This window comes from Cylas formicarius, unplaced genomic scaffold (genome assembly GCF_029955315.1).
Source record: "Cylas formicarius isolate icCylForm1 unplaced genomic scaffold, icCylForm1.1 PGA_scaffold_2__14_contigs__length_35257938, whole genome shotgun sequence".
NCBI classification, from domain to species: Eukaryota; Metazoa; Arthropoda; class Insecta; order Coleoptera; family Brentidae; genus Cylas; species Cylas formicarius.
In genome coordinates this window covers 26019273-26046036 of record NW_026844319.1, presented here as the reverse complement: position 1 = coordinate 26046036, position 26764 = coordinate 26019273, and the positions used below count along the sequence as shown (strand labels likewise).

General features: G+C 33.9%; 1 protein-coding gene and 1 long non-coding RNA gene across 2 annotated transcripts in view; both read right to left on the bottom strand.

Annotated features, from left to right (window-relative positions):
* The window catches only part of LOC132697828 (uncharacterized), a 381002-nt gene that overhangs the window by 335834 nt on the left and 18404 nt on the right, over window positions 1-26764 (bottom strand). The gene's annotated exons all lie outside the window — the stretch shown is intronic.
* Window positions 4830-16586, bottom strand: LOC132697829 (uncharacterized). Its single transcript, XR_009618306.1, has 3 exons — window positions 16299-16586; window positions 7280-7535; window positions 4830-4942 (listed from the first exon to the last, which is right to left on the bottom strand). It is a non-coding gene; the product is annotated as an uncharacterized LOC132697829 (long non-coding RNA).

Sequence of the window (26764 nt, the reverse complement as noted above, 5' to 3'; positions counted from 1 at the left end):
TGTTCCGTTTCTTTTTTGGTTAACTAGTTTGTAAAATTTTCATGAAAATCTTTTTCCAAGTGTTGTATAGAAATAGTAATAGAATTTTAATGTGTGTACATTACGAAAATAAGCAAATACACAAATCTGAAATTTAGAATTAATAAATAGAACATAGATTACGTAACAAGTTTTATAATTAACACTTTAGTCTGGAGAAGTTTATCAACGTGTTGTCTACTACGAACGATTTCACAAAGTAATTGTTTATATACGGTGTCCAGGATTAGATGGTGTACAACCTTGAGAGGTAGAGCCAAAAATAATCTAACTTTGTTTAAATTTTAGTAGATATCCTTACCCGTAGATATAGGGTGAAAAAGGAAAATGTCCATTTTTGAAAAGCCACAATTATAGAAGCTGAAATGTTGAAATTTTCAGGGTATTTGTAAAAGGATAAGCCGATGCTAAGAATGGCGTCAAAAAAATTAAGCCTACTATGTTGTGTACGGCCGAACTCAACGTTTATTTGAAGATTGAAGAGACAGGCGTTGTTGGGTCCATAGCAATTTTTTTTAAGCTTGGTTTATTCAGAAAAATAACGAGATACCAAACTTTTATTTATTTATTTGTTATGCACAGTCACCAGAACCAACAATTTTCAAAATACCAGCAGTGTTTGTCCAGCATTTGTCTCTTTAACTTTGAGTACCCCTGATTAATGCACAGTTGAATATTTTAGAGTAGAAAGTAGAAAACAGATAATAATAAACTACACACTCAAAAACACATAATCTAAAGTGTCATTTTTTTTTTTGAAAAAGCTATAAGGGAATACCCACCATATGCCTATAAACAAGCTAAAAATAGATAACAGAGTACAGTGGCAATTTTTTCGACGTATTTAATACATCGACATAATTTAAATTAAAGGGTCAGAGTGACCCAGGTTACATTTTTTTTGCCGTGTTAGTCAAGAAACAAGCTATCAGCTAAACGGCTTGCACGATACTTCGCTACTACCATTCGCTAGAATTAGTATTAATTGCAGTGCAGTGAAACATAAGGCGTGAAACACATTTACATGGCAGCACGATAATCAAAACTGCGCTGCATTTTTGCCAAAAAAAAGATATGATCGAAAATCAAATTTTATTGCTCTACGTCTGCTATAAATCTGCCTTGCATTCGCAAAGTCAGCAAATGCAATGGGGAATATGTTTCCTCAATGTTCCCTAATATATTTATTATCTTACAAACTTTGAGCGTCTTCAAAAAACATAGCCTCGAGATAAAACAAAAGACTGACCAGCGCCATTTCCCCGCTTCATTAATCCCACGAGAATTTCTAGAGTTCATCCACCCTCCTCCCGTTGTTGGATCCAAATTACAATCTTTGTTCGAAAATCCAGAGCGCTCTAAACCAGCGGCGTACTACTGTGTTAGACGACGGGGTGTATTTATTCTTATAGCTTTGAAAAATGGCCTAGGTCGGCAATTCCATCACTATTTCAAGCAAATTTACTTACCAATTTTCACATATAATAGGTGCTATTTATTGTTATTATTGTTCCTTGATGATGTTTCTTCGTTAAATATTCACATTTCGGATGGATTTTGTTAGCTAAGTAATTATAATGGATGGTGGTTATATAAATAATTGATAATATAAATATAACCGTATCCCCACACTCAAGTAAGTTGTATGTCCTTGCAGTAGTATATGCGTAAGAAAAAGTAAATGAATACGGAATGTTTTCTGAAAAATATATTGTAACGACTAGAAAATTTTTAAATAATAACCACAAATCACATTACACTTCAAAATTTAGAGACATTCAAAATAAAGTAAAGACACAAATAGAATTTTTTTCTTTTCTTAAAACGATTTATATAACATTAATTTTTCGTGAGCAACTTTGTTTTAGCAAGACCTACAAAATTTTTGTCTGCAAAAAAGTTGATTGAGGCCTAAAAGAATGCGCAGGTGTGAAACAGGTGTTTTTGTATATGAAAAAAATGTAATAATATACGTTAATTTTTATAACAAATATCAGAGATTATTTTATAAATATTTGAAATAACATTTGTCTTACAAAAAAAATGGGTCCATGAAAGTGAGGGCCATTTTTTCGGTCCCACATTGAACAATTGTCGTTTCTAGAATAACACGTTTCTCATTACTACATGTAGGACACTGAAACTGAATAATAAATTAGCATATTCTTTATCCAAATTAATAAATGTCCTACAAAAAAATGGGGTGGTTTTGCTAGTCTGTGCCATGGAATTGTACAAAAACAACATGTTTAAACGTATACACAAATGCACATGTTTCTTATTGTGTGTACTATCACCAAAAAACATATAAATAATATATATATATATATATATATATATATATATATATATATATATATATATATATTATTTATATGTTTTTTGGTGATAGTACACACAATATATATATATATATATATATATATATATATATATATATATATATATATATATATATATATATATATATATATATATATATATAGATATATACATATATATATATATATATATATATATATATATATATATATATAGATATATACATATATATATATATATATATATATATATATATATATATATATATATATATATATATATATATATGTATATATGTATATATATATATATATATATATATATATATATATATATATATATATATATATATATATATATATATATATATATATATATATATATATATATATATATATATATATATATATATATTCTCACGTATTGATTCACGGATGGAAAAATGTGATGACACTATATTCCGGGATATCATCCGTTCGCTCGTTGAACTCCGACTGGAATCCTGCTTCCGACTGGAATCCTGCAGACGTTTCGCCAAAATCTCACTTGGCATCTTCAATGCTCGCGCTCCGAAAACACTTCGAACACAGTGTTCGAAGTGTTTTCGGAGCGCGAGCATTGAAGATGCCAAGTGAGATTTTGGCGAAACGTCTGCAGGATTCCAGTCGGAAGCAGGATTCCAGTCGGAGTTCAACGAGCGAACGGATGATATCCCGGAATATAGTGTCATCATATATATATATATATATATATATATATATATATATATATATATATATATATATATATATATATATATATATATATATATATATATATATATATATATATATATATATATATATATATATATATATATATATATATATATATATATATATATATATATGATGACACTATATTCCGGGATATCATCCGTTCGCTTGTTGAACTCCGACTGGAATCCTGCAGATGTTTCGTCAAAATCTCACTTGGCATCTTCAATGCTCGCGCTCCGAAAACACTTCGAACGAGTGTCATTCTTATTTCGTGTGTAATACAGCGTGTGTTGAATCGTGTGCGAATTATGCAAAATATGTGCGAGTCTAGTGTATCTCAGGAGATGCTCCCGCCCAAATGTAGAAAACACTATTCTATTGATTCAAAGGAAGTTATAAACAATGTTTATTTAACTCTCATTAGACGTGGTGCCAGCAAGCATGCATATTTAGCTAGGAAAAAACGAAGCGATGCTGACATTTTCTCGAGTGTAGATGAAAGTGATCAAGATATAATACGGCGTAAAATTTACCAGTTAAGGAGGAACAAAGCTTGTCTACATTAGATATCTTAATTAGGAGGCTTGAAAAAGATGAAACCGGTGTTAAATGTGGCAGAACTACCTTATGGAAGTGTATTCAACACATGGGTTTTAGATTTAAAAAAAAATGTCAAAAGGCAAGTTCTAATGGAATCTTTAAGAATTCGGAAATGGCGACTGGAATATCTAAAAAAAATAGGATTAACAGAGAACAACAAAGGCCAATTATGTACTTGGATGAAAGCTGGTTCGGCACTTATGATATCCCAGAAAAAGGTTGGGTTGACTCAACTGATAAGTGTAAAACAAACGCGCCATCAAAAGGAATACGTCTGTGATAATTAAGCAAAAAATCTAAGGCATACAGATTTAAGGCTTCCACCTCACATGAATCCCATTGAACATATTTGGCACCAACTGAAATCTACCATTCGTCCTAGCAATGTTTTTCCCCGTGTTATCTCTAATGTCCTCAAACTTATAGAAACTTCCCTCCACAAATTTGGGCAAAAATCTGTTAAACATATAGAAAAAGCAGAACAATTGTATATCCTTATTGCACATGGGTTTTAAATTTAAAAAAATTAACAAAAGGCAAGTTTTAATGGAAACTTTTAGAATTCGGAAATGGCGACTGGAATATCTAGACAAAATTAGGATTTATAGAGAACAACAAAGGCCAATTATTTACTTGGATGAAACCTGGACACTTATGATACAACCGAGCCATCAAAAAGAAGTAAAACAATAACTATTTTGCATGCTGGCTTTAAAGATGGTTGGATTCCAAATGGACTTTCCCTGTTTGCGAAAAATATTAAAGATTCTTCTCTGGATTACCATGAAGTCACCACCGCTGATTTATTTGAAAGTTGGTTTAAAAACAAACTAGTTCCATACATTCCTCCTAATAGCATCATTGTAATGAACAATGCAAGTTATCACAGTAGAGAGTTGAGTAAAACCCCTTCCTCATGTGACACAAAAGTAACAATCCAAAACTACATGTATAATAACGACATTTATTTTCACGAAGATTATACCAAAAAGCAATTAATTGAGGTTCTACAAAGCTTCAATCTACAACAGGAATACGTTTGTGATAATTATGCAAAAAATCTAGGGCATACAGTTTTAAGGCCTTACCACTGTATATTTAACCCCATTGAATATGTTTGGCATCAACTGAAATCTGCCATTCGTCGTAACAAAGTTTTTCCCCGTGTTAACTCCAATGTCCTCAAACTTATAGAAACATCCCTCCACAAAGTTGGGGAAATTCTGTTAAACATATACAAAAAGCAGAACAATCAGAACAATGTTCTGTAGCGAGACTTTTTTTGTTTACCATTAAAGGTATTATTAATATGTTGAGTAAACCGAGCGTTTTAAATTGGAAAATTTTTAATTTCATTAATAATAATATAATAATAATGAGATAAAATTTAAAAATGCCGTTAAAAAGTGAAAAAGAAACGACATTGTTAACGTGCGCGTATCTTCGAATCGCTGGCTAGGCTATATAAGCTATATAAGAAATGTCACGAACAGACTCTACTTGTCTATATTAAACGAAAGCGAGTAATAATCCACCGCAATTGATCGATGCAAATTCCCATGCAAAAAAGATTCTCGAAGGGAGGGAAACGTGACAAGCATATTCAGCACAATGTGCAACGAATTTATTATATGAAAAGCATCCTCTTTATGCCCTTCTATAGAATTTTGGAGATAAATTACTGAATAATTACAGCTTCAGCAGTTTTCGCATTATATTAATCTACCCCTATAACTCCCTAGCCACTAGGGTTTGTGTTTTATTTAAATTACGCTTTAATGAGTTTATAAATATATTTACACAATCAATTATGGCTGCCTGTAAATTGATTACTGACAATTTTCGGCGCTTAATTATCGAGCCTAGTTAGTTTTGCGCTAATTGGCGGGAGCGACATGGAAACGCAATTAACGGAAATGCAATATCGGTTACCAAAGGGTTGAACACTACAGATTCTATATCCGGTCATGATAATTGATTAGTCCTATTATTAGTGACGCGTAGAAAAACTAAGTGCGTTGCTAACCAAAATTTTTTATACAAAATGTACATATTGACGATGGAAAAATAATCATACATTTGCATTAGCAAAATTTCAAGGCTGAGACAGGTATTGTCGACCATTTGTTATATTTATATTGTTATTATTGTTATATTGTTTTTTTATAATAATTTTTTATACAAGCGAGAAAAATAAAGTCACCGTGTTTGGAATAGAATTATATAATACAATGAATAATAATAATAATATATATACAATATACACATTCTATAGAATTAATCCGCAAGAGTCCAACCTAATTAGCTTTTGAGCTGTGCACAAGAAATTAAAAGCGGCCAGTCAGTTTTGGTTAGTTAGTTAGTAGCAAGTAGAAGGAAAGTGATTTAGCTTGAAGCTTAATTGAGTTGTCGGTTTTTAGATCGCAAAAAAAGAAAAAAAAACAATACACTTATTCTCGGATTTGTTCCAACCAACAAAACGAGTCTTTTGAACGAAACTTTGACCAAACTTGATAATTTTCTGAGGATGAAATTAACTAAATTATAGAGTTCATAAAGTTCAAACGGAAGATTGAGGTACACAAGTAGAAAGATACAGGAATTTCAATTTTGCAAAATTTTTCCAGCAAAGATCTAAAAAACTACTGTAATAGTGTTTACAAATCTTCTGGAGTGTTACTGCGTCGCTTATAGAACTTGCTAATGTTTCGCCAATCATCTTGTTTTAACAGATACTGGTTTCCATTCTACTCTGTACCTGCTTACATACCGTTTGAGGGAACTAAATGAGGGACATGAACTTTGTCATGAATCAGTTACCTGAAACAATGTTCATATCCCTTCTTTAGTTCCGTCCCCCTCAAACAGTATATAAACAGATACAGAGTAGAATGCTGTTCAGTTAAGCCCTGAAGAAGCCAACAGATTAATTAAAGATCAAAAAGAAGCAAAAAAGTAATTTGGAAGTCAAAATACAGGACTTCAAATTACGCATCGACGGAAATCTATATATTGGCGCACAGTTAAAAAAGTGTTGTAATTCTCCATTAAGCTAATTTTTAGAATATCGCAGATTTAACAAAAAAAAAAAAAAAAGCTAGCGAAACCGAACAGAACATTGATGGAAATAAACAACTTTGAAGTGGGGCCAAATAGCATGCAGACTAAACTTTATTTATATTCTTTTTTTCGCTTTTTGTATATTTCCTTTTCTATACATTTAATACTCAAACAACATGTCAGTCCAAAAAAGTTTAATGTATACGATGAACAAAATGATTTCAAATTGTTATTTACCTATTTTAGTATAGAATTCTCAGATTGAATACACCTTATATTTTTCTTTAATAATGACTGTAGCAGCAATAGCAATATCAAAAATGTTATAACTAGTAGACATCAAAACAACTCCTGCAGCTTAACCGCCCTCTTAAAAGTTGTACTGTCCATCACTTCTTGCTTTATTACACAATGACCATTTAATACCTATAACTAAGCAAACTAACCACAATATTATAAAATAATTGTAAGCCATCCAAACACACACAAAAATTAGTTACCTTCCGATTCCTCCTGATCATTTTCACTACTTCTGATGTGGGGTCTCATTTGTTTTCCTCAAAAGATGACACTAACGACATATGCACCGCCTACGTTTTAGTTCCGCCACATTTATCACATTACTAGTTGAGGAGCCGGGTCACGCTCCCAATTGGTTTTGAACCCCTCCCTTCTACCACAGTTATCCAATAAATGGAGCATATACACAAATGTTCATATAGTATCCTCATGGGTGGTGGCGTAATGGTTGTTATCCTATCAAGACGTAAAGCTCTACTTTCTCTTTTCTATCCCAGACAAAAAATTTTCCTTTATTCCCAGAGGAATTGCCAAAACATTACCATAGATATAATAATGGACGCAAAACCTATGACTAGTAACTATAACTTCTAAGTTCCAAGCCAATCAAAGAGAAAATATAGTTTCACTTGTTAATTGACAGACTCTTGCAATTCCTCAAACTATGTCACAGATTTGATTTCACTGAACATCCAATATAGCATCTATAATATTACCTACTTAAAATTCGTGTTCTTGGGTCGAATAATTCTTGTAGCAAATAAAAAAAAATACACCATTTCGTTGAACAAAAATATGTCATTTTCTGGACACACCGTATTCACTAATTTTCGTTCGTTATTGGTGTCGTTCGGTTTGTATTACCACACGGAAACTACGGTCATTCTACTTTAAGACGTCGTTTTGTCTTTCATTAAGAGCCTGTTATTCGCTGCGGGCGCGTTGTGGTAACTTTTCGGTTTTCCTCTAGAGCAAACATCTAATTGGTACAGCTGCTTCCGTGACATGTGCCTGCTGCTTTGTTTGCGGTGCAAGTTAACGTGGCCGACACATCAAGGGAAACCGAACGGACCAAAAGGACTACGCACAAAGCGTAGGGGAAAAATATTTCGGTCAATCAGATTCGGAGGTATTAATAGATATATAGATAGATGTAAGTTTCACATGCGTGGAAAAAGGAAAACAATATATACTTAGTTATTAGGATAAAATTTCCGACTGATAAAAAATAAATTAAAACTATAAGCTAAATAACGGTGAACGGGAGAGATTCTCAATTTATTAAATTTTAATAGTAAGTTAACTTTTGAAAGAAAGGCAGATCGTCGTAAATGATTTTACGTAATTTTTCAAAATGCATGAAATCTCACGCCGGCCTTATTCAACTAAGCACAATTATTTTGAATTCGCATCTATGTAAGTGGATAGAACGAGGCCCTATCCTTCTTTTTTCCTTATTTTGCATACTTTCTATTGCACTGCAAGAGACGGTAGAACCTGACATATTATATACTTCGTATGGACTCCTCTTTTCACCCAATTAATTTTGCAGAAACCAGAAAGAACGATAGTGTTGGTAAGACGTTCTAAACATTTTTTGATTGGGTATATGGATTTTCGATTGATTATTAAAATCAAATATGACTAAAAGATCACCTAATAGAAATTTAAGCACACCCTTGGCACATGTTATATATGTTGCAGTCAAAGTGTACATTCCCAATGCATACATTCACTTCCCATTTTATTGGAATGAACACCTTAACTAGTAACTGCATGCATTAACTAGGTAATGCATGCACTTACTAAACTGCAGTCAAAGCGTTAATTGATGAATTTCAAAATAAAATTTAGTTTAGCGAATAATTTAATTAGCTATTGACTCGATGATTATTGTACTAGAGCTAGTTATAACATAAAAATACAAAAGCACCTAACATAGAAAGAAAATAATTTGAAACACAAACACATTTATAAATAAGAAAAACACTTTATTTGTTTGAACAATTTAAACTTCCATGGCATTTGGAATTGTACAATTTTTTTGCTTTAAGGCATGCACATCTATTTGTTGTGCATTTTGTTTTACATTGGCATTTAGCAAATTCCTGTCCGGTACCTATCGACTGTTTGGTTGCAAAAGTTCGTAATGGTAATTCAATGGCATTGTCTTGAATATCATTTGGCGTTAATTAAAATTGAAATTAAAATTCCATTGCATTGACTAGAAGCAGTCCGTGAATCCACTAGCAAATGTGTTCATTTCAGTTAAAATGAATACTTTAACTACGGAGTTTATCAAATGTATGCATTGGCTAGTAAATGTATACATTTACTAAACGAATGCTTTGACTTCAACATATACAATATATAATTCATTTGGTCTGTACAATTAAAAAGTAGTATTTATGTTATTCTAGTTGCAATAATTTTTCTTCAATTTAAAATATTTTAATCAAAGAATGCAATGCGAGAGGCATAAGACTTTTTATAAAGTTCTTTGTTTTGTGACAAAAAAATATATTTGGTGCAAAATGTGAGTTTAATACGGTGGACAATTATGTATGATGATTTTGTAGAGAGAAACCAACATGGGAAGGGGTATTTGATTATAATTGTTAAGCAACTAAAGGTTCTCCAATTTGCATGTAATTTTGATAAAAGAATCTAAAGCAGGCATTATGTCATTTTTCTATTTTCTTGGACATTACAAAATCGAGGAATGGATCATAAACGTTATCAGTATAATTGAACTGAGACAGCACAGCCTGGCAGTAGAGGTGAGAATATAACTCGAACTGAGGAGGCTTTTACTTGATGAAAACCCATTTATCGAAATAAATAAGAACTAAAAGTTCAGATTTTCACGAAATTATATATTTTGACATAACAATTGTTTCGACAAATTATCAAATGTAATTATTACAAACTACCTGTTACTATATATACCGAAAATGTCCATAAAACCTTAATTAATGTTGTTGCGAGAATTTAAGTTCAATAAAAGAGAGGTATCTAAATCTAATTGATCGTTAAGCAATACATTTGAATGTCTCACTTTGTTAATCTCCATGGCTTCCAATAAATTTAATTTTCTACTTTTTGTGGCTGTATGTAATATACCAAAATTGTCGTCAAAAATGTGTTTTTCCGTGTTTAAGTGTGTAGCATAATTAGAATCTAGACTATTGCTTTTAAACGCTCTTATATGTTCGTTAATGCGTTTCTTGAAGGATCTACCTGTTTGTCCAATATAAATTTTAGGACAAGATCTAGATTTCAACCTGTAGACTCCTGATTTTTGGGATGACTCTTATGTAACAGACTCTTGACTGGAACCTTCAAGGGAACATCAAGGGAAACCGAACGGACCAAAAGGACTACGCACAAAGCGTAGGGGAAAAATATTTCGGTCAATCAGATTCGGAGGTATTAATAGATATATAGATAGATGTAAGTTTCACATGCGTGGAAAAATGAAAACAATATATACTTAGTTATTAGGATAAAATTTCCGACTGATAAAAAATAAATTAAAACTATAAGCTAAATAACGGTGAACGGGAGAGATTCTCAATTTATTAAATTTTAATAGTAAGTTAACTTTTGAAAGAAAGGCAGATCGTCGTAAATGATTTTACGTAATTTTTCAAAATGCATGAAATCTCACGCCGGCCTTATTCAACTAAGCACAATTATTTTGAATTCGCATCTATGTACGTGGATAGAACGAGGCCCTATCCTTCTTTTTTCCTTCTTTTGCATACTTTCTATTGCACTGCAAGAGACGGTAGAACCTGACATATTATATACTTCGTATGGACTCCTCTTTTCACCCAATTAATTTTGCAGAAACCAGAAAGAACGATAGTGTTGGTAAGACGTTCTAAACATTTTTTGATTGGGTATATGGATTTTCGATTGATTATTAAAATCAAATATGACTAAAAGATCATCTAATAGAAATTTAAGCACACCCTTGGCACATGTTATATATGTTGCAGTCAAAGTGTACATTCCCAATGCATACATTCACTTCCCATTTTATTGGAATGAACACCTTAACTAGTAACTGCATGCATTAACTAGGTAATGCATGCACTTACTAAACTGCAGTCAAAGCGTTAATTGATGAATTTCAAAATAAAATTTAGTTTAGCGAATAATTAAATTAGCTATTGACTCGATGATTATTGTACTAGAGCTAGTTATAACATAAAAATACAAAAGCACCTAACATAGAAAGAAAATAATTTGAAACACAAACACATTTATAAATAAGAAAAACACTTTATTTGTTTGAACAATTCAAACTTCCATGGCATTTGGAATTGCACAATTTTTTTGCTTTAAGGCATGCACATCTATTTGTTGTGCATTTTGTTTTACATTGGCATTTAGCAAATTCCTGTCCGGTACCTATCGACTGTTTGGTTGCAAAAGTTCGTAATGGTAATTCAATGGCATTGTCTTGAATATCATTTGGCGTTAATTAAAATTGAAATTAAAATTCCATTGCATTGACTAGAAGCAGTCCGTGAATCCACTAGCAAATGTGTTCATTTCAGTTAAAATGAATACTTTAACTACGGAGTTTATCAAATGTATGCATTGGCTAGTAAATGTATACATTTACTAAACGAATGCTTTGACTTCAACATATACAATATATAATTCATTTGGTCTGTACAATTAAAAAGTAGTATTTATGTTATTCTAGTTGCAATAATTTTTCTTCAATTTAAAATATTTTAATCAAAGAATGCAATGCGAGAGGCATAAGACTTTTTATAAAGTTCTTTGTTTTGTGACAAAAAAATATATTTGGTGCAAAATGTGAGTTTAATACGGTGGACAATTATGTATGATGATTTTGTAGAGAGAAACCAACATGGGAAGGGGTATTTGATTATAATTGTTAAGCAACTAAAGGTTCTCCAATTTGCATGTAATTTTGATAAAAGAATCTAAAGCAGGCATTATGTCATTTTTCTATTTTCTTGGACATTACAAAATCGAGGAATGGATCATAAACGTTATCAGTATAATTGAACTGAGACAGCACAGCCTGGCAGTAGAGGTGAGAATATAACTCGAACTGAGGAGGCTTTTACTTGATGAAAACCCATTTATCGAAATAAATAAGAACTAAAAGTTCAGATTTTCACGAAATTATATATTTTGACATAACAATTGTTTCGACAAATTATCAAATGTAATTATTACAAACTACCTGTTACTATATATACCGAAAATGTCCATAAAACCTTAATTAATGTTGTTGCGAGAATTTAAGTTCAATAAAAGAGAGGTATCTAAATCTAATTGATCGTTAAGCAATACATTTGAATGTCTCACTTTGTTAATCTCCATGGCTTCCAATAAATTTAATTTTCTACTTTTTGTGGCTGTATGTAATATACCAAAATTGTCGTCAAAAATGTGTTTTTCCGCGTTTAAGTGTGTAGCATAATTAGAATCTAGACTATTGTTTTTAAACGCTCTTATATGTTCGTTAATGCGTTTCTTGAAGGATCTACCTGTTTGTCCAATATAAATTTTAGGACAAGATCCAGATTTCAACCTGTAGACTCCTGATTTTTGGGATGACTCTTATGTAACAGACTCTTGACTGGAACCTTCGGCACTCTACTAACACACAATAACGCGTTTTACCACAAACCATCTCCTGAAGATGCTAACTGGTTGGCGAAACGCGCGTCGAATACGTAAAATTGAGTTTCGGTTTGTGGTAAAACGCGTTATTGTGTCTTATGTAACAGGTTTAAATAGTTTAACGGGAGCTTCTAAATTTGCTATTATTTTTCAACTTGAAAGGATATTTTCCATATAAAATCACAACAAATCCCACTATTTGAAGGTGATAGTTTCAACATTCCGGTTCGATTTCCTTAGCAAAAGTTACAAAGAAACCCTCTTTAAAATGCAAAATCGGCAAATAGGACTAAAACACTTAAAATATCTTGTATTAAAAAATGTTTAACCGACGTCAGTTCAATTTTCTCCGAAACGACCTTATTTATCAACAACTTCCGGAAGCAGTTTTGTCTTAATTAAAAGAAACAAGTTTAAAAGATTACCAGACTTTTTGCTGCCTGAAATGTTTCACAACTAAAATGGGTGCCAAAATGACAATCCGTTTCATCTCCGGACCCATCAAAATGGCGATACATAATTTTTCTCTATTCCTTGTAGGCTGTGCTTAAAGACGGCGGTTTTAAATCAATACAAATTCCTTATAAAAATTGCGGTATTTGTATCGATTAAACAAAGTAATTTTACCGAATCCGACTGCAAGGGAAGGTAGGTCAATCGATTTTCTCCACGTGGTAAAATTAGAACCGGCTGTCATGTAAACCAGGGCTCTTGTTAATAAATTGTTATTTCCTTGTTTCCTAGTTGCGTGTTTTAGGTCAGTACTGGGTCAAATAACTCTAGTTGCATTATAGAGTCGATTGAGGTCGTTCGATTAGAAATTGACAGAAGTTTTTATTACGGTTCATTTACGAAAACTTCTTTGAATCGTTTAAATTATAAAAATACACCCTGTTGTAGTTGAAGTTCAAACTTAAAAATAGTAACTAGGTAAAGGGCCTCGTCTGTAAATTTTATGTAGAAATATGTATTAAATGCAGTTTTATATTCTACTTTTTTTTAGTCTTAATCAAATTATAAATGGAAGACCCTGTATTTTTTTTATTCCATTGCTAATCACTAAGTGTTCTTCGAAGTTTTCTCTTTTTCTTTTTCCTTGCTATTTCTGTCAAATTTAAGTACTATGTACTTACTTGTGCAAAGCTAATATTTTAAATGAAAGATTTACTTAATTATTAGTGGATTGGGGTACATTCGAATTGGATATTATAGTGAAACACGCCAAAGTCACCGACAAAGGCGTCAAAAGAAAAAAAGCCACGCCTTTATGTTTGTAATCTCCCACAATGCAGAGAAAGAGAATATTGCTCCTTTGAAAATGGCCTTTTTCGATCATGCCTTCACCCTCTGGAATAACAAACCATAAAAACGTCCATATGTAAGTATAAATTTATATTATCCCCAGTTTGCAAACAGGGCAGCACGAATAAATCGGGAAAATTTGTACGCGGAAAGGAAGCAGATGGTACCTATTCATTCATTTACCTTGTTTGCTATTCATCCATAAAGGCATTTTCTGTTTACTATATTTTAATAGAATAAATAGAATAAAAAAAGGAAAATTTTAAAAACTTTTTCACCAAATCTCGAACAATTTAAATCGAACCTTATCATAAAATAAAAAACCTACGTCTTATTATTTAAAACAATCTCCATGGATGTAGTTAAAATTTGATATGGCAACCGCCATCGCAAAATAGGTTTTTCTCGGAAATTTTTCGTTTCTTTATAGATGATTCTGCAATCGCATACATTATACAAAATCTACCCAATAAACCACTGACCTAAAAGGAAAACACCGATAAAAAACATAAGTTTGAAGTCAATGTTTGCAAACACACTTCATCGATATGATCGTCAAAGTACGGTGGATAGTTGTAAACCTAGTAGCAAGAACTGCCTACCTAATTAACTGTTCAAACAAATTAAGCAAATATTATTGTCGAAGTTGTTAACAATGCTTACAGCGGCAAGCATCTGTGAAGAGTTTAAGAACCTTTGAAGGTAAATGTATTGAAGCTTAAGATCGATATAATAAAAAAAATTAACAGAAACCAAAATTTAAAAAAGTAGAAACAAACATTTACAACTAAGACAAATTACACTAAAAATAGCATTATTAAAATTTGTATTGTAGAGGAGCAAACCCATTAAAAATGGTATCTAGCGAATAACCAATGATAAACAGTAAGAAACGCAAAAGGAAGCAACAAAATTAGGAAGTAGAATGTGCCACTACCTTTTAGTTTTGGAAAAAAAAACGTTTTTTTTTTTCAGAAATATATACATCAATTAGTATTTGAAATTGCGCTTTTTTTGAGGTACCTACAAATTTGAGATGTAAACTCACCGACTATTTCTTTATATGGCAATCCTAATATTTTTATAACTAATTTTAGACGACAATCATTATTTCTAAGCATTTAAAGGATGTTTAACCAACATTATCTTGAAAACTTAATTAAGATTTCTGTCTAGTGGATGAACGATACACTAGATTTTATTCCTTAAGATTTTGCAGATTTCAGACAAGATTTCATGGATTTCAGATGTCACGGATTTTACAGAGATTTTATAGATTTTCCAATCATTTCACAGATTTGACCGATTCTCAACAATTTTTAGGTTATGTGAAAGGTTTTTTTATATCCTGGATTTTTATAAAAAAACACACTCTTTAAAACATCTTCTAAGGAAAGAGTTGTGTCAATGCCAGAATTAAAATAATATATTAATTAATAAATTTTAAATAGAATACTTAAAATTTTTACTTAACTTAATTTTAAGTCAGCAATTTTCTTCATACAGAAGAATATGTTTAACACATTTAGCTAATCATTTCGTTAAATATTAATGCAGGTTGATGAAACTAATTCGGTCAATACCTCAAAAATTAGAAATTAAAGATTAAAAACTATAATTTTCAAAATTGGTTAGTTTTGGTTATTTTTGGTTAGTTAGTTAGTTTAGCTTGCGCGTTGACATTTCTCTTAGTTTAATTTAGATAAGATGTTTAATTAATTGCATGTGCTCAAACACAATTTTAGAAATACTTTATATCACAGATAACAACACTAGAATTCAAGCGTGATTCACCACTCGTCACATAATTAAAATTTCAATCTTGTGGGTTTCGGTCGAGTATAGTGGATTTTGCTTTAACCTTTCGACAAACGGGGAACAAACAGTCAACAAAACTGTGATGGAACGACTAACAATCGGTCAAACATGCGTCCATTCCGATGTTACAATTCTTAATTGTTCTAATAAAAAATCGATAAAAGACAAAAAATAAAAATTATTTACAAAAATCGCTCAGGCCGTCTTATCTCAAATTTATAAATACGTAACGTTATTATTTCGAAATCAGCTAGAGTTGTTTATACCTATTGCACCGCAGTTTGTAAACAAAAACAAACGAGGAGCTTTTGCCCCCTATATAATATCCACTTTTAATTGATCTGCGAAATGGCGCGGATAATTAAATGACCCCAGAACACCTTCGAATATGAAATCAAATCTGTTCGTACCCAGAAACCTTACCACACGAGATTTCCTAATTACATCGAATGAGGTTAAATAGCTCAAATCATAACACCGTAACGTTGTTGACAACAACAAAGTCGACACCGCCCCGTATTTATGACCTTCACCTAACCGCACGCGGTTTTGCCTCCCTCGCATTCGATTAATGTCGGCGGTTCACGTCCGATACGTTTAATTCTCTTCAACAGTCGAAACACATTGCTCAAAGGCTAAACAAAACACGTCACACACCGAATAGGAAAATCATCGTAAATGAGGGACGGCTCCACGCAACCTGCGTAGACCCGATGACGACTGAGCGTCGCGACGCTTACTGGGCAAGCGTCGGATTCGTAGCGCGCGTCGAATACCCCCCATGAATGAAGATGTAACAAGTTAAAGGTGAAAGAATTCAATGGTTTGGAAACTGCGAGGTAAAGAAAAGGCGCGATCAAGAAAAATAGGATTTTGTTAAAACTACAGAGGTCCAACAAAAAGAGGCCGCAAAAGTCATTCATAAAATTGGGAGGAAGGGTGGGAGTGTTGATTAAACCATGATAACCTCGTACTAATATTAAATGAATATTAAAATTTTCATTGCAAACCACATTCGATGTCTTTGTTTGATCTTAGGGTGTGGATAACAAACATTTGGACATTGCATGTTTTGCCCCCATTAGTTTTATTCATAAAACTGACATGTTGTTCTCCTCCTTTACATCATTATTCTTACTGGACTTATCACATCATTATCCGCAATTTTTATAGCAAACCTTTTATGCATAAAGAAAACAAATAAAAGGTGCTTTTGGGTCATTTCATGAATTTGGAGTGGCAATTCGGTTCGGACGAGCTGAAAATAGTCTGTGGTCACAATAATGGGTATTACTGACTTCATTTTGGACCTTTTAATACGAGCATCGTCTACATAACATTATAGATGCCTGTGTAGCAAAATGATCGAAAAAATCAACACGCGCATGGGATAAAGATGGTGGGTAAATTTTAAATCTTGTTATCAATGAAAAATGGCTTAGAATGTGTTCTCCGAGGTGCATTAGATAAATTGCTAACACCCCTTTTTTGAAGAATAAAAACAGACTAAAAAAGATGTCGAAAATAAGAACCTCAGAAGGGCAAACAATATCGACACAAGCACTTCGTCAAAGTCGATATTGCTGGTCAATAAAATCCGTTTTTTCCTTCTCACTATCATCGACGAATTGCACCAAAAACAATAAAACAGTGGCATGGTCGCTCTGCAAATATCGGATTGCGTTGGCCCGATATTAACATTATTTATGAAAAGCAATACGAGTCGAATGATTATACGTGTCGCTGTTGGGTGTAGAACGCTCGTACGTTTTATCGATTTTCCTAGTATTGAGTTTAAATTGGTTTTGTTTCCGTGGTCGTAAAAGGAGAAATAATTTCATTTTCGATGATACGGCAAAGGGTTTCTTTGTTTTTGATTTTTTCCACGTTGATTGGAAACGTGAACTTTAAATTCTCTCGCTGGTTATTTACCTAAAACAGAAACTTGTATAAGAACCGTTGGGAATTCTGGGAAAGTGAACAAGATCATATTTGATTGGAAATTATTCATAGGCACGAAAGATATAAGGAAATGTTTCAAATTGATTTCGTATATGATAAACGATATGTAGACACATTTTGGATAAAAATAGTAAATCATGCGGTAAACGGCATTTTGTTTGACACGAGCGAAGCGAGTGTTTAATAAACGAGTGAGTTAAAAAGTTTTTCTACTCCCTTCTGTAAAATACCTAATTACCCACCGATCTAGCGTGCGGAAAGCGTCACATTACCACGTCAGTTTGGTTTCCCATGAATCCGAGCCATTTCGGACATTTCCGGGATTTTACCGCAACGGATTTGGGAGCAATCGGATGTTTTCGGAGATATTTCCCACTCATTTTGACGTTTGTCAATTCTGACGGTCATGTCAGTGAATGTATTCGTGTTGTTTTGCGAAAATGTAGCCAAAAACTAACGGTCGTAGAAAAAGTATAGTATGCAACACGTTCGGTAAACTTATTAACCCACTCGTTTATTAAAAACTAGCTCCGCTCGTGTCAAATAAACTCGTGAGTCAAACGCCGTTTACCGCACTGGCATAATATACTATTACCAAACGTGTTGCATACTACACTTTTTCTCCTACCGTTAATTTTTGGATATATTTTCGCAAAACAACACAACACATTCACTGACATAACCGTCAAAATTGACAAAGTGGCTCGGGTTCCTAGGAAACGAAACTGACATGGTAAGGTGATACTTCCCGCACGCTAGATTGGTGTGTAATTAGGTATTTTACAAAGAGGAGTAGAAAATAGTATATTATGCAACAAGTGCGGTAAACGCCATTTGACTCACGAGTTTATTTGACACAAACTGAGCGCAGTGGAGCGAGTGTTTAATAAACGAGTGAGTTAAAAAGTTTACCTAACGTATTGCGTACTATACTGTTTCTACTACCGTTAGTTTTTGAGTACATTTTCGCAAAACAACACGAATACATTAACTAACACACATCAAAATTCAACGCTTGGGAAATAGCTCCGAGAACATCCGATTGCTCCAAAACCTTTGTTGTAAAACGCCGGAAATATCCGAAGTGGCTCGAATCAGTGAGACACGAAATTGACGTGGTAAAGTGACGCTTCCCGCACGCTAGATCGGTGTGTAATTAGACATTTTACAGACGGGATTTATTGACTATTTCCACATTTATACAGAAAAAAACAAATAGTATATCAAATTATCAACAATATCCATTTCCCAATCTGAAAACGAAAGAAAAAAAAACGACAAGTTAGCATTAATTATATAGATAGATAGATATAGACTCGCCGAAGCCACTTTTAAAAAATTGATTTACGCTATTATCTTTACTTTTTTGCAAAATATACATTGCTGTAAGTGTGTCACTCAAAACATAATTTTAGCTTTGTGCGCTTTGCAATTAACTTTGATGAAAAAGATGAGTAAGCGATTTACATCATGACATCTTTCAAACGACATTGTAGTTACGCTGCCATCTTAGATTTCAGTTAAAACAAACCTCTGTATATTTTTATTTCTTCGAAAGGATTAAGATTAAAAATTTGCCCTTTTGCATATAGATACGAAAATCATTTTGAATGTCTCACAACCTCTGTTTTTACACATTATTTTATACAGGGTGTTCGGAAATCGCGATATCCAGTATCACCTTTCTTTACATTAGAAATGCAAGGTATTCGGGCCAAGAATAGAAAATCGATTTGTGGCTAGACCATAACTTAAAAGAACAGTAACAATTAAAAAAAATGTTCTAGGGAAAGTGCCCTCTAGTGACAGATATCTGAAAGAATTTTACTTTGTAACGATGACATTTACTAAATCAGAGCAGTGTGTAAAATACGACCTTATTACGTTGAGAATAAAGCCCATTGCGTTGAAAATAAAATTTAGAAAATGGATTTTGACAATTTGAAATACGATTTGGAATTTTTGTTATATGGCTTACTACCACTATTTTACCCCGTTGAATCTTTCCACCAAGTTTCCGAATTCACTTTCCTAACACCCTGTATTTAAGAATCAATAATCAAAATAGATGTAAAGATATACATGGGAATGGTTTATTTAGAAAACCAAGTAAGACATTATTGTGGTGCTTATAACTCATTGATTTGACGTCCGCTTCGAAAGTTGCATAAAAAATGAGTTTTTAATAGTATATTATGCAACAAGTGCGGTAAACGGCATTTGACTCACGAGTTTATTTGACACGGGCGGAGCGAGTGTTTAATAAACGAGTTAGTTAAAAAGTTTACCGAACGTGTTGCATACTATACTTTTTCTACGACCGTTAGTTTTTGGGTACATTTTCGCAAAACAACACGAATGCTTTCACTGACATGACCGTCAGAATTGACATACGTCAAAATTCAAAGCGTGGGAAGTATTTCCGAAAACATCCGATTGCTCCCAAATTCGTTCGGTAAAATCCCGGAAATGTCCGAAGTGGCCCGGATTCATGGGAAATGAAACTGACGTGGTAAAGTGACGCATCCCGCATGCTAGATCGGTGGGTAATTAGGTAATATACAGACGGGAGTAGAAAAATAAAATTGGAAAACTTAAAACTTTTTTTGACCAAAGGCGAACTAAATCCTCACCTAAATCCAGAACGGTTGGTTCACAAAGCTTTATAACTTTTAATTCAAAATGAAAAGATCTGTTGAACGGACTGTTAACATTTGACAGTTCTGATCCGTTCAAGTCACTGATTTGGATTCTGGTCCAAATTTGTGATAACTTCAAACTCAAGCTTTAATGGGTTGTTCATATAAGTTTATTTAATATACCAGAGCCAGTGAGTAACGAAACATATGGTTGCATTCAGCTTTAGTTTTTGAACGTGTTTGATCGATCGTTGCTTGCGATGTTGGTATTCTATTTAATTTGTTTATAAGGTATTCCTCAAAAACAAAAAATAGAAATGTTTAAAATTTAGGTGGCCGGCCACCTATAGATAAGTGCGTAAACGTAAAGTTGACGGTGTTAAAAAGTTATTATTTTATTATATGTAACTTATATTTTATAAAGTATTCTACTGCAAAAAGTATTGTTTAATAGATTTTTCGAGAGGAACTTTAACTCTGTCTATCACTATCTATCAGTGGCTTAATACAACTCAACGGACTATCTCCACTACTCTTCAATATAGTGTTCGATATGGCATTAGATCAGCTACGATAAAACTGGAAGTGTTCTCAGACCAAGGTCCGAGAATGATACTAGCCTATGCAGATGACGTTGACACTGTGGGAAATAGTACAGTCAAAATTAAGGAAATGTTTACAAGAATTGAGAAAGAAACAAAAAAAGTACGGTTAAACATAAACGAAGAGAAAACCAAATACATGCATGTCAACCGAAGAGCAGGTAGAGACCGAATAATACTGTCAAGGAATTCTACAATCAAAATATACAAAACAGTAATAAGACCGGTAATAACTTAAGGCTCGGAAACCTGGACCAGCACAAAGCAGAATGAAGCACTGCTAAGTCACTTTAAGCTAAAAATTCTCAGGAGGATATAGGGACCTACAGTGGATGAGGAAACAGGGCAATACCGAATTAGAACCAACGAAGAACTGGAAAACTTGAACAGCGAACCATCTATCTTAAATGTTATTAAAGCACACAGGCTAAGATGGTTAGGACATGTCCACAGATCCCGAAACGAACGTCTCATTAGACATATTTGGGAAGAAAATCCTTCCGGCAAAAGACCTCTAGGGAGACCTAGACTAAGATGGAGAGACAATATTACCAAAGACCTGCATATCCTGGGAGTAGAGAATTGGAGAGAGAGGTCACGGATAGAGACAAGTGGAGGCTGCAAAGAACCGCAAAGGGTTGTGAGCTACAGAAGAAGAAGAAGAACTTTAACTCCTAAATTAGAGTTATTATTTGTGAAAATACCGAGCAAAGCTCTGCAGAAACTATTTCTTGTCCAATTTAGATAAATCTGGGGTCGTTTAAAAAATCTCTTAGGCCTAAACAACTCTAGCGTTTTCTTAAAATAATGTCGAGTTAAATTTAATTAATAAATAGGAATTGTACGATATTTTATTTCACAAATTCGTTAACTACGGAGCACGTTTAACTTAAATTCTCTGATATTTATTTATGTAACAATTTTTTGTTGAGTGGTTCAACATAACATCTTATCCAGGTTTTAAAGAGCATAAAAGTCGCTGCATTCCGGTGAAAATACGTTGCCTATTCGGCCGCATAGCAACAATATATTAATTTTCTATCAACTGTAATTTACGACACTGTATTCCTCGACACCTGACATATTAACAATCGTAGATATTATAACAAACAATCCTCCATCGGTCGCTGACAGACCATGGGAACGCGACAATATAATAAAATGCAACGGTGAGCAACATATTTTGCAACAACTGCTGGGTGTAGTAAAGCCCGCCGGTCAGCCACACCCAACGTCGCCAAGATAAATACCCTTTGACATGACACCACGGTGTGTACCGATCACTGCCATGCCGTCATGAATAAGTTATTGTTATGTGTACCGACCGAACGCGGGCAAATTGGATTGTCAGAGCGTTAACAGCTTAACCAAAAATACTGCTATAAAACAATGTTAATTAAACGGCATTTCTGGAAGCATCGCGGTAACGAAAAATAAACGCTGGCGCCATCTTTAACAATTCCTGTTACACGGTGATTCATAGTGGTTTGAGTGGTTGTCCCTGCATGACCTCATAATTTACTGAACGTTTAAACAGCGGAGGGTGTCTAGGCAGAAAACCGGAAAGTTACCTAAAGTACTTTATCACTAATTGTTATTATTTATACTTTGGAGGTCGTGAAGGAAAATACACTGCTTTGGTTAGTTTTAGTTGGTTTTCGTTAATTCCAAATTCCAAAGTGCAATGCCGTGAGTTTTACATATGGGGAAGCCTTTCGCACTTGCAACTTATTCGCTATCAGGCTGACAGTAACAGTTTGCTCGGCTATTTCTGACTTCTACATCATAGCCTGGCCAACTTCAATCAGTTGCGGCCCCCAGTACTTTTACTCGTCTTCTGTTTAATGATGCGTAGATAGCTGGGAGATGCATACGAGCTTCATTCTCTTCTGAAGGCCTGCCTGGTTATTTGGCAGTATCACGGTAAGACTTTATCACATCCAGAACTACCTTCCGAGGCCATTTACTCAGCTGTCTCATTAATACGCTATATGTTATTTACTCTGATCTCCAAGTCTGTCGCATCTAGGGCTATTGTATCAGCCATCTTAATACTAATAGCAGCAGGGTTCTTGGAGGTACCAAGACCTGATTGAGAGAATTACACTACGAGGTTTCTTGACAATCTCGACAGTGAAGCAGTAGCCGAGCTTTCTTTCAATTAGTACCCTCTGTTTTGGTTCTCGTGAGCGAGTTAGATCCACAAAAGGCCCCTTTATCTCCGCCCCTGTCCCAGTTGTATTTTGGACATGTCAGTTGACTAGACTAGTCGTCGAGACAAATCGAAGCGATTAATACCTTGCATGTGTTAAAAAAATAGTACTTTTGTTCTGGTTGTCGTCGTGAAGTTAACTAAGATTTGGCTAGCTTTAAACCAGCGTTTCTCCAAAAATATCATGTTACGATACACACCATTGTTTAGGCCTTGCCTTTTGATTAACATACATACTAGGGTCGAACTGCCATAATTTCATTAATCTGATATTTTAGTCACACGGACAAAATTTATATCGACTGCATGTTCGACCTTTTGCACAGCCGGAGACATCAGGTGCATTTACATAACTTCAATGGCAGTTCAAGTTCGTGGTCTTCTTCTAGTCCCCAAAGTTTATTGCCCTCTCAAAGAGGAGCTCTTAAAATATTACGTTCATTGTACTGAACATCTCCCGGCGTAAGATAGAACGGGTATAAAAAATGTGCGAATTTCTTCACTCGTATGGCAAGAAAATATTCGGTACATAAATTTAGTTACCTTTTTCATTTGTTAATTGCTTGAGCAGCACTTCGGGAGAAAATTATTGGCTTAAATTTAATTTCTAATTTTTAAGTTTTTTGAACTGGGGTACAACAAAATTTTAGTCACGAGCTAGGGGACATCTAAGAAGCTTCAGTTTGATGTATTGTGCGTATTTTGCACAGAGAGAGGAAGATGACGGCGACATTGCGAACCGAATAGTTTTTTCCATGTACTCAATTTTAATCTTGAATATAAAGTCACTTTTGATTGTCACGGGAAAATTTTTTGAACACGCTTTGGGAGCTAACAAAGTATAAACGTAAAAACAGAACACGTTTAAGTCGAAGTCGTACAATTTAGTTGTTGTCTCAAAGTAAATGTAAATGGATTAATCATAAATTCAATAAAAGATTGCGACTAAAGTTTGGTTAGAGGTAGTTCCCAGGATTCCGAATTAATTTACCCTATCCGTTGGGTAGTACTCATAATAATCGGTAAAGACGTTCATTTTTCAAAGAAACTTCCACAGTATCACAGTATCCTTTTTGCAAAACTTCTGGATTCCTCCTGCGTCGGTTTTGCTGAGTTGAACTTGCTTGAAATTGGCTAGCATTTTACTCTGTACCTGCTTACATCGTCTCGGATGACTGATTCCCATATTGTTGATAGGTAAAGACCTGATTCGTGGTTAAAATTGTTATGTTGTTTATACATTTCTAGGATTTTACGTTGGTAGGAGAGTTGCAAGAATTTTAGTTTTATCAAATAACATTTTAGTCTTAAGGCTCTTTCATGTTCTTTGAGGTCTCTCCAATGTATTCTTTGCCGCATATGCATGGAATGCATCTCAAATGGAATTTTGTCTTTGACGGATTGAAGATGTTGAGAGATTTTTGGACAAGTGGTAAACCTGGTCTTGACATTATATTTCTTAAGAATTCGTGATATGTGCTCAGTGTTGTTTTGAATGTAAGGAAGGACAAGTGTGGGGTTGCTTTCGGATTCATTGTCCTTGGAAGGTTGTGGTGAAGTGTATTTTGTGATGGAACGCTTAATATGTTTAATGTGGAAATGATTAGAGTGAAGAGCGTGAATATCTAAGAATTCCCATTCTTAGATATTCTTATTATTAGTTTCTAATTCAATGGTAAAACGTATGTTAAGGTGTACATGTGATTCTTGACCATGAGGCCAAATAACGAAAGTATCATCGACGTAGCGTTTCCATAATTTTGGTTTTGGATGGAAGGTATCTAGAGGTTTTTCTCAAAGGCTTCCATAAACATATTCGCGATGACTGGTGATAGCTGTTCCCAACAATTGACCGTTATAAGAATGTTTGGTTCCAAATTCTCGGATTTTAGTATATTTGAAATGATATTGAGAGTTTCAGGAATAGGAACTACGTCGAAACTAAGCAATTGAAGCAAGCAATTGTTCAATGAAGTACAAAACTATGAGTTCTCCCTATAAAGGGTTTTAATAAGAAAGCTAGATATTTTGCTAGGGAATATGTCGGAGAACCAATGGTGCTGACAATAGGTCGGAGGGGCAATCCTGGTTTGTGAATCTTTGAGAGTCCATAGAGACGAGCAATTTTAGAGTAATGAGGGGTGACAGGATTTTTTTACGGAGTCTGATACAGAAGAAGCCTTAATAACAAATTCCACTCCGTCTCATAGATGACGTAGGATCTTTTTTATATTGACGATATGGTTAGTCTGTAAGAATATCTTGAATTTTTTCCTGATATTCATATGGGAATCAATCATCTGAGACGATGTTTATGCCCCTCTTTTAGCTCGGGCCCCCTCAAACAATATATAAGCAGGTACAGAGTAAAATGCGAGCCAGTTTCAGTCAAACTCTGAAGAAGCCAAGAGGATGATTGGCGGGACGTTACCAAGTTCGACTCAGCAAAAACCGCCGCTGGAGGAATCCGGAAGTTTTGTAAAAACTAAAGACGTTCATATGTCTAATTCTTTCATTCCATTCCATTCTAGAAGTTTCTTACCAGAACCAATCTCGTAATTCCAGAAGAATGAAATTCGGAGAATCATAAGCTGCAAAAAATTTCGAATGTTAATACCAAAATATTCCATGTGCTTTTTTCTTTAGATAACTTTTGTATTAAAGTCATACTGACACGTTCGACAACACGTGGCTTCCACTTTGCAAAACTAATTGCATTTTCAGAGCATATCTGGATAACAGGACAGCAAAAGTGTTGAGAAAAGTGACACGATCATTACAGTGATTCTCCGATAAACCATTTGGGTACTGCTAAAACAACAAAAAATGATTAACACACAAGTTTGAGATCAGGCATCTAAATTAATCATAATCCCTAATCTAAGTTTAGATGTTACCTACAACCTACCTAGCATTAAGTGGGCTCTAAAAATATTGCTGGGAACGGTCTCGTTTGCGACTATGTGAACATAGGTCGATGTGAAAATAAAACTTTAGAACCGAAAGTTTGGTTGTCGGTTTGGAAATCTATAAAAAATCATTCAAGCGATATGCCCGTCCGTTATTGTTACTAACCATTTTAGGAAGGCATTTTTACACCTTTTGTTGTAATCCGTGTTAGTAGGCATATCGAAGCGACGACGGCATAGTGATCCTTGTACAAATCAAATTAAACATTCGCAAATCGGTATATCAAAGAAAGTATCTACCGGCTACGTTCCTGTAGAGTCTACATCGCTTGGAGGGTGTAACACATTCGGAGAACACATTATTCTCATAATCGATTATAAATGTCCTTCTTTGGTTCGGCGAAGACCTCGTTACTCGCTTCAGATTGAATAGAACTAGTCATTCGGAAAAATTACTTTCACCTTCGCCGGCGCGTGTGAATAAAGAAACGGTCAATAATGTGCAGGCGAAAAAAAGCTTTTTGAAACACGAAACATGACGGCCGTAATCCGCTTGCAATGACAA